Source organism: Triticum aestivum, chromosome 6B (assembly GCF_018294505.1).
Source record: "Triticum aestivum cultivar Chinese Spring chromosome 6B, IWGSC CS RefSeq v2.1, whole genome shotgun sequence".
NCBI classification, from domain to species: domain Eukaryota; kingdom Viridiplantae; phylum Streptophyta; class Magnoliopsida; order Poales; family Poaceae; genus Triticum; species Triticum aestivum.
The window spans coordinates 571,480,785-571,489,773 of record NC_057810.1 but is presented as its reverse complement, the minus strand read 5'-3'; positions in this window follow the sequence as shown (position 1 = coordinate 571,489,773).

Sequence of the window (8,989 nt, the reverse complement as noted above, 5' to 3'; positions counted from 1 at the left end):
GAGGCACGGACGTAGCATGTACACGTACGTACAACGACCAGTGTGCAAGAAAGAAAATACGACCACGTACGTGTACATACGGGCAGGGTCTCGAATGCCTACTCGCGCATACGTACAGCCAGGGCTCGTGTACATCGTTGGGTCAGAACAGAGAAACAACGTCACCGTCGTGTTCATGGGAAGCCAACCGGCTGGGTCGGAACGGAATGGGTCGTCGTGTTCATCGAGAGGGCTTGGACGGAACAGGCGATGGAAAACGAGGCCTAGCATACCGCAGAACGGAGGAAACGGCCTTGTGTTCGACCGGCCACGTTCGAAATGGGATCCTGTTCATCAGGAGGGGTCTGGCGTACTGCAAAACGGAGGAAACGGACCTCCTACAGTCGAAACGGGGTCCTGTTGATCGGGAGGGGTGTGGCGTACCGCAAAACAGACGAAACGGACTTGTGTTGGAGCGCTACGGTCGAAACAGGGGTCCTGTTCATCGGGAGGGGTGTGGCGTACCGCAAAAAGGGACTCCACGGGATACTGTTCATCTCCACCGTCGACCTCCTCCAGCCTCTACGGGCTACCGTCGACCTCCTCCAGCCTCCACGGGCTCCTGTTCATCCAGCCTCCACCGTGCGCTACTCCACTGGCTACTGTTCAACCACCCCTCCACGGGCAACCTTCCACCGTCTACTATTCATCTAGCCCTCCACGGGGTCGTCCTGTTAATCCAGCCCTCCACGGGGTCCTGTTCATCTAGCCCCAACCGGCTCGATCGAGGCAACGCCACGGGGTCCTATTCATCCACCCCCACCACTCACTGTTCAAACCCCTCCGCAACACTCACTATTCATCCAGAGAGGCAGCATCGATCGGCTTCAGTTAGCAGCAGTAGCGAAGGAATCGCTCGATCGGGTTTAGTTAACAGCCATCGATCGATCGCTCGGGTTCAGTAACACATAGCCTGCAGTGCAATCGCTCGGGTTCAGTTAGAGCCCAACGCCTCACTCGGGTTCAGTTAGAGCCAATGCCTCGCACACATGCGCGCACGTGTATGAGAGAAACGCGCATCACTCGGCCCCCGACCACCCACCATAACCGGGAACTCCCCGAAATTTTCCTCGCCCGCGCGTCTACCACAGTTTTTTCCGTCATGGACGGTGCAAAGAATGTCATGCAGCTGCGTCTCTGGCCCGCCCAGGACGAAAAGCCCATTTTCTATCATGATTTTTTGTCATAGAAGTAGGAGCCCACCACATCTATGATTATACCGGGTCTTTTCACAATTATCGTCATAGAAGTGTCATATGTATGACAGAATTTTTTTTTCGTTCGGCCCAAAATGTCACGATGTGTCTTTTTTTGTAGTGTGAGAGATGTGAAGTCTCCAACAAGTTCTATAGCTAAAAGATGAAGGAGAATAGCTCAAGCAGTGAGCATGTGCTCCGATTGTCTGGGTACTACAATCGCTTGAATCAAGTGGGAGTTAATCTTCCAGATAAGATAGTGATCGACAGAGTTCTCTAGTCACCATCACCAAGTTAGTAGAACTTCGTGATGAACTATAGTATGCAAGGGATGACAAAAACGATTCCCGAGTTTTTCATGATGATGAAATCGATGAAGGTGGAAATCAAGAAAAAAGATCAAGTGTTGATGATTAAGAAGACCACTAGTTTCAAGAAAAGGGCAAAGGGAAATAAAGGGAACTTCATGTAGAATGGCAAGCAAGTTATCACTTCCGTGAAGAAGCCCAAAGCTAGACTAAAGCCTAAAACTTAGTGTTTCTACTGCAAAGGAAATGGTCACTAGAAGCAGAAATTCCCTGAATATTTGGTGGATAAGAAGGATGGCAGAGTGAACAAGGGTATATTTGATATACAGGTTATTAATGTGTACCTTACTAGTGTTTATAGTAGCCCCTGGGTATTTGATACTTGCGGTTGCTAAAAATTAGTAACTCGAAACAGGAGTTACAGAATAAACAGAGACTGGTTGAGGGTGAAGTGATGATGTGTGTTGGAAGTGGTTCCAATATTGATATGATCATCATCGCACACTCCCTATACTTTCGGGATTAGTGTTAAACCTAAATAAATGTTATTTCGTGTTTGCGTTGATCATGAATATGATTTGATCATGTTTATTGCAATACGGTTATTCATTTAAAGTCAGAGAATAATTGTTGTTCTGTTTACATGAATAAAACCTTCGATGGTCATACACCAATGAAAATAGTTTGTTGGATCTCGATCATAGTGATACACATATTCATAATATTGATGCCAAAAGATGCAAAGTTGATGATGATAGTGCAACTTATTTGTGGCACTGCCGTTTAAGTCATATCGGTGTAAAGCGCATGAAGAAACTCCATGAAGATGGACTTTTGGAATCACTTGATCGTGAATCATTTGATGCTTGCAAACCGTGCCTTATGGGCAAGATGACTAAAACTCGGTTCTCCAGAACAATGGAACGAGCTACTGACTTATTGGCAATAATACATACCGATGTATGCGATCCAATGAGTGTAGATGCTCGTGGCGAGTATCGTTATTTTCTGACCTTCACAGATGATTTGAGCAGATATGGGTATATCTACTTAATGAAACACAAGTCTAAAACATTTGAAAATTTCAAAGAATTTCAGAGTGAAGTAGAGAATCATCGTAACAAGGAAATAAAGTTTCTACGATCTGATCATGGAGAAGAATGTTTGAGTTACGAGTTTGGCCTTCATATAAAACAATGTTGAATAGTTTCATAGCTCACACCATCTGGAACACCACAGCGTTATGGTGTGTCCAAACGTCATAACTGCACTTTATTGGATATGGTGCGATCTATGATGTCTCTTATCGGTTTACCACTATTGTTTTGGGGTTATGCATTAGAGACAGTTGCATTCACTTTAAATAGGGCACCATCAAAATCCGTTGAGACAACGCCTTATGAACTATGGTTTGGTAGGAAACCAAAGTTGTCATTTCTTAAAGTTTGGGGTTGCAATGCTTATGTCAAAAAGCTTCAAACTGATAAGCTCGAACCCAAATCAAAGAAATGCGTCTTCATAGGATACCCAAAGGAAACTTGTTGGGTACACCTTCTATCACAGATCCGAAGGCAAGATATTCGTTACTAAGAATGGATCCTTTCTAGAGAAGGAGTTTCTCTCGAAAGAAGTGAGTGGGAGGAAAGTAGAACTTGATGAGGTAATTGTACCTTCTCTTGAATTGGAAAGTAGTTCATCTAAGAAATCAGTTCCAGTGATTCCTACACCAATGAGTGAGGAAGCTAATGATAATGATCATGAAACTTCAGATCAAGTTACTACAAAACCTCGTAGGTCAACCAGAGTAAGATCTGCACCAGAGTGGTACGGTAATCCTGTTCTGGAGGTCATGTTTCTTGACCATGAAGAACCTACGAACTATGAGGAAGCGATGATGAGCCCAGATTCCGCAAAATGGCTTGAGGCCATGAAATCTGAGATGGGATCCATGTATGAGAACAAATTGTGGACTTTGGTTGACTTGCCCGATGATCGGCAAGCCATAGAAAATAAATGGACCTTCAAGAGCAAGACGGACGCTGATAGTAGTGTTACTATCTACAAAGCTCGACTTGTTGCGAAAGGTTTTCGATAAGTTCAAGGGGTTGACTACGATCAGACCTTCTCACCTGTAGCGATGCTTAAGTCTGTCTGAATCATGTTAGCAATTGCCGCATTTTATGATTATGAAATTTGGCAAATGGATGTCAAAACTGCATTCCTGAATGGAATTCTGGAAGAAGAGTTGTATATGATGCAACCAGAAGGTTTTGTCGATCTGAAAGGTGCTAACAAAGTGTTCAAGCTCCAGCGATCCATTTATGGACTGGTGCAAGCCTCTCAGAGTTGGAATAAACGCTTTGATAGTGTGATCAAAGCATATGGTTTTATACAGACTTTTGGAGAAGCCTGTATTTACAAGAAAGTGAGTGGGAGCTCTATAGCATTTCTAATACTATATGTGGATGACATATTGTTGATTAGAAATGATATAGAATTTCTGGATAGCATAAAAGGATACTTGAATAAGAGTTTTTCAAAGAAAGACCTCGGTGAAGCTGCTTACATATTGAGCATCAAGGTCTATAGAGATAGATCAAGACGCTTGATAAGATTTTCAATGAGTATGTACCTTGACAAGATTTTGAATTAGTTCAAGATGGAATAGTCAAAGAAGAAGTTCTTGCCTGTGTTGCAAAGGTGTGAAGTTGAGTAAAGACTCAAAACCCGACCACAGCAGAAAATAGAAAGAGAATGAAAAGTCACTCCCTACGCCTCAGTCATAGGTTCTATAAAGTATGATATGTTGTGTACCAGACCTATTGTGTACCTCACCAAGAGTTTGGCAAGAGGGTACAATAGTGATCTACGAGTAGATCACTGGACAACGGTCAAAATTATCCTTAGTGGAATAAGGAAATATTTCTTAGTTATGGAGGTGATAAAGAGTTCGTCGCAAAGAGTTACATCGATACAAGCTTTGACACCGAGCTGGATGACTCTAAGTCTCGATCTAGATACATGTTGAAAGTGGGAGCTATTAGCTAGAGTAGCTCCGTGCAGAGCATGGTAGACATAGAATATTTGCAAAATACACACAGCTCTGAATGTGACAGACCCGTTGACTAAACTTCTCTCACGAGCAAAACATGATCATACCTTAGTACTATTTGGGTGTTAATCACATAGCAATGTGAACTAGATTATTGACTCTAGTAAACCCTTTGGGTGTTGGTCACATGACGATGTGAACTATGGGTGTTAATCATATACAGATATGAATATTGGTGTTAAATCACATGATGATGTGAACTAGATTATTGACTCTAGTGCAAGTGGGAGACCGAAGGAAATATGCCCTAGAGGCAATAATAAAGTTATTATTTATTTCCCTATTTCATGATAAATGTTTATTATTCATGCTAGAATTGTATTAACCGGAAACTTAGTACATGTGTGAATACATAGACAAACAAAGTGTCACTAGTATGCCTCTACTTGACTAGCTCGTTGAATCAAAGATGGTTAAGTTTCGTAGCCATAGACATGAGTTGTCATTTGATTATTGGGGTCACATCATTAGAGAATGATGTGATTGACTTGACCCATTCTGTTAGCTTAGCACTTGATCGTTTAGTATGTTGCTATTGCTTTCTTCATGACTTATACATGTTCCTATGACTGTGAGATTATGCAACTCCCGTTTACCGGAGGAACACTTTGTGTGCTACCAAACGTCACAACGTAACTGGGTGATTATAAAGGTTCTCTACAGGTGTCTCCGAAGGTACTTGTTGAGTTGGCATATTTCAAGATTAGGATTTGTCACTCCGATTGTCGGAGAGGTATCTCTGGGCCCTCTCGGTAATGCACATCACTATAAGCCTTGCAAGCAATGTGACTAATGAGTTAGTTGCGAGATGATGCATTACATAACGAGTAAAGAGACTTGCCGGTAACAAGATTGAACTAGGTATTGAGATACCGACGATCGAATCTCGGGCAAGTAACATACCGATGACAAAGGGAACAATGTATGTTGTTATGCGGTTTGACTGATAAAGATCTTCGTAGAATGTGTAGGAGCCAATATGAGCATCCAGGTTCCGCTATTGGTTATTGACCGGAGACGTGTCTCGGTCATGTCTACATAGTTCTCGAACCCGTAGGGTCCGCACGCTTAACGTTCGGTGACGATTTATATTATGAGTTATGTGTTTTGATGTACCGAAGGTAGTTTGGAGTCCCGGATGAGATCAGGGACATGACGAGGAGTCTCAAAATGGTCGAGACATAAAGATCGATATATTGGACAACTATATTCGGACATCGGAAAGGTTCCGAGTGATTCGGGTATTTATCGGAGTACCGGAGAGTTACGGGAATTCGCCGGGGAGTATATAGGCCTTATTGGGCTTTAGGGAAAAGAGAGAGGGGAGGCTGCCCCCCCCCAGGGCCTAGTCCGGATTGGACTAGGGGGAGGGGCTGTGCACCCTCCTTCCTTCTCTTCTCTTTTCCCTTTCCTTGACTCCTACTCCTACTACATGGAAGGGGGGGAATCCTACTCCCGGTGGGAGTAGGACTCCCCAGGGCGCACCATAGAGAGGGCCGGCCCCTCCCCTCCTCTCCTCCTTTATATACTGAGGCAAGGGGCACCCCATAGACACACAAGTTGATCTGTTGATCTCTCCCAGCGGTGTGTGGTGCCCCCCTCCACTATATTCCACCTCGATCATATCGTAGCGGTGTTTAGGCGAAGCCCCGCGTTGGTAGCAACATCATCACTGTCATCATGCCGTCGTGTTGACAAAACTCTCCCGTGAAGCTCTGCTGGTTCGGAGTTCGCGGGACGTCATCGAGCTGAACGTGTGCTGAACTCGGAGGTGTCGTACATTCGGTACTTGGATCGGTCGGATCGTGAAGACGTACGACTACATCAACCGCGTTGTGCTAATGTTTCCGCTTTCGGTCTACGAGGGTACGTGGACTCACTCTCCCCGCTCGTTGCTATGCATCACCATGATCTTGCGTGTGCGTAGGATTTTTTTTGAAATTACTATGTTCCCCAACAGCTTCCACTCGGTGTTGATTAGATTTAATGCATGTTCATGACTGTTGTCGCTCTCTCAGTTGGTCGCTTCCCAGTCTTTTGCTAGCCTTCACCTGTACTAAGAGGGAATACTACTTGTGCATCCAAACTCCATAAACCCCAAAGTTATTCCATATGAGTCCATCATACCTTCCTATATGCGCTATTTACCTGCCGTTCCAAGTAAATTTGTATGTGCCAAACTCCAAACCTTCAAATGAAATTATGTTTTGTATGCTCGAGCAACTCATGTTTCAACTAGGGTTGTCTGTATCTTCCATGCTAGGCGAGTTATTCTCAAGAGGAGTGGACTCCACTCCTCAGTCACGAGAAAATGGCTAGTAACCGGGATGCCCAGTCCCATGATCAAAAAGATCAAAGTAAATCAAAATAATTAAAACAAAACTCCCCCAGGGCTGTTGCTAGTTGGAGGCACTCGTTGTTTCGAGCAAGCCATGGATTGATGCTTGTTGGTGGTGGGGGAGTATAAACTTTACCATTCTGTTTGGGAACCGCCTATAATGTGTGTAGCATGGAAGATATCGAGATCTCATAGTTGTTAAGTTGACAGTGAAAGTATACCGCTCAAAATGTTATTTATCTCTCTATTTCAAAATCGAGCTCTGGCACCTCTACAAATCCCTGCTTCCCTCTGCGAAGGGCCTATCTATTTACTTTTATGTTGAGTCATCACCCTCTTATTAAAGAGCACCCGCTAGAGAGCACACTATCATTTGCATGCATTACTATTAGTTTATATTGGGTATGACTTGACTGGATCTCTTTTACCATGAATTACAATGTTTAGTCGGTCCTTGATCTTTAAAGGTGCTCTGCATTTATGTTTTGCGGTCTCAGAAAGGGCTAGCGAGATACCATCTTGTTATATCATATTATGATTGTTTTGAGAAAAGTGTTGTCATCCGAGTTTTATTATTATTGCTCGCTAGTTGATTATGCCATTGATATGAGCAAACATGAGACCTAAGTGTTATTGTGAATATGGTTAGTTCATAATCTTTGCTGAAGACTTGAATGCTGGCTTTACATATTTACGACAACAAGAGCAAACAGAGTTTGTAAAAGTTTTTCTTTATCACTTTCAGTTTGTCAACTGAATTGCTTGAGGACAAGCAAAGGTTTAAGCTTGGGGTAGTTGATATGTCTCCATCGTATCTACTTTTCCAAACACTTTTGCCCTTGTTTTGAACTCTAATTTGCATGAGTTGAATGGAACTAACCCGGACTGATGATGTTTTCAGCAGAACTGACATGGTGTTGTTTTTGTGCAGAAATGAAAGTTCTCGGAATGTCCTAAAAATCCACGGAGCAACTTTTCAGAATTAATAAAAAATATTGGCGAAAGAAATAGCATCAGGGGGCCCACACCCTATCCACGAGGGTGGGGGCGCGCCTCCTCCCCCTGGGCGCGCCCCCTGCCTCGTGGGCCCCCTGGACGTCCACCAACTTCAACTCCAACTCTATATATTTGCTTTCATGGAGAAAAAAATCAGAGATAAAGATTCATCGTGTTTTACGATACGGAGCCGCCGCCAAGCCCTAATCTCTCTAAGGAGGGCTGGTGTGGAGTCCGTTCGGGGCTCCGTTGAGGGGGATTCGTCGCCGTCATCATCATCAACCATCCTCCATCACCAATTTCATGATGCTCACCGCCGTGCGTGAGTAATTCCATCGTAGGCTTGCTGGACGGTGATGGGTTGGATGAGATTTACCATGTAATCAAGTTAGTTTTGTTAGGGTTTGATCTGTAGTATCCACTATGTTCTGAGATGATGTTGCTATGACTTTGCTATGCTTAATGCTTGTCACTAGGGCCCGAGTGCCATGATTTCATATCTGAACCTATTATGTTTTCATGAATATATGTGAGTTCTTGATCCTATCTTGCAAGTCTATAGTCACCTATTATGTGTTATGATCCGACAACCACGAAGTGACAATAATTGGGACACTTCTCGGTGATGACCATAGTTTGAGGAGTTCATGTATTCACTAAGTGTTACTGCTTTGCTCCAGTACTCTATTAAAAGGAGGCCTTAATATCCCTTAGTTTCCATTAGGACCCCGCTGCCATGGGAGGGTAGGACAAAAGATGTCATGCAAGTTCTTTTCCATAAGCATGTATGACTATATTCGGAATACATGCCTACATTACGTTGATGAACTGGAGCTAGTTCGGTGTCACCCTATGTTATAACTATTGCATGAGGAATCGCATCCGACATAATTATCCATCACTGATCCAATGCCTATGAGCTTTTCACATATTGTGCTTCGCTTATTTACTTCACCGTTGCTACTGTTACAATCACTACAAAACTGCTACTATTACCTTT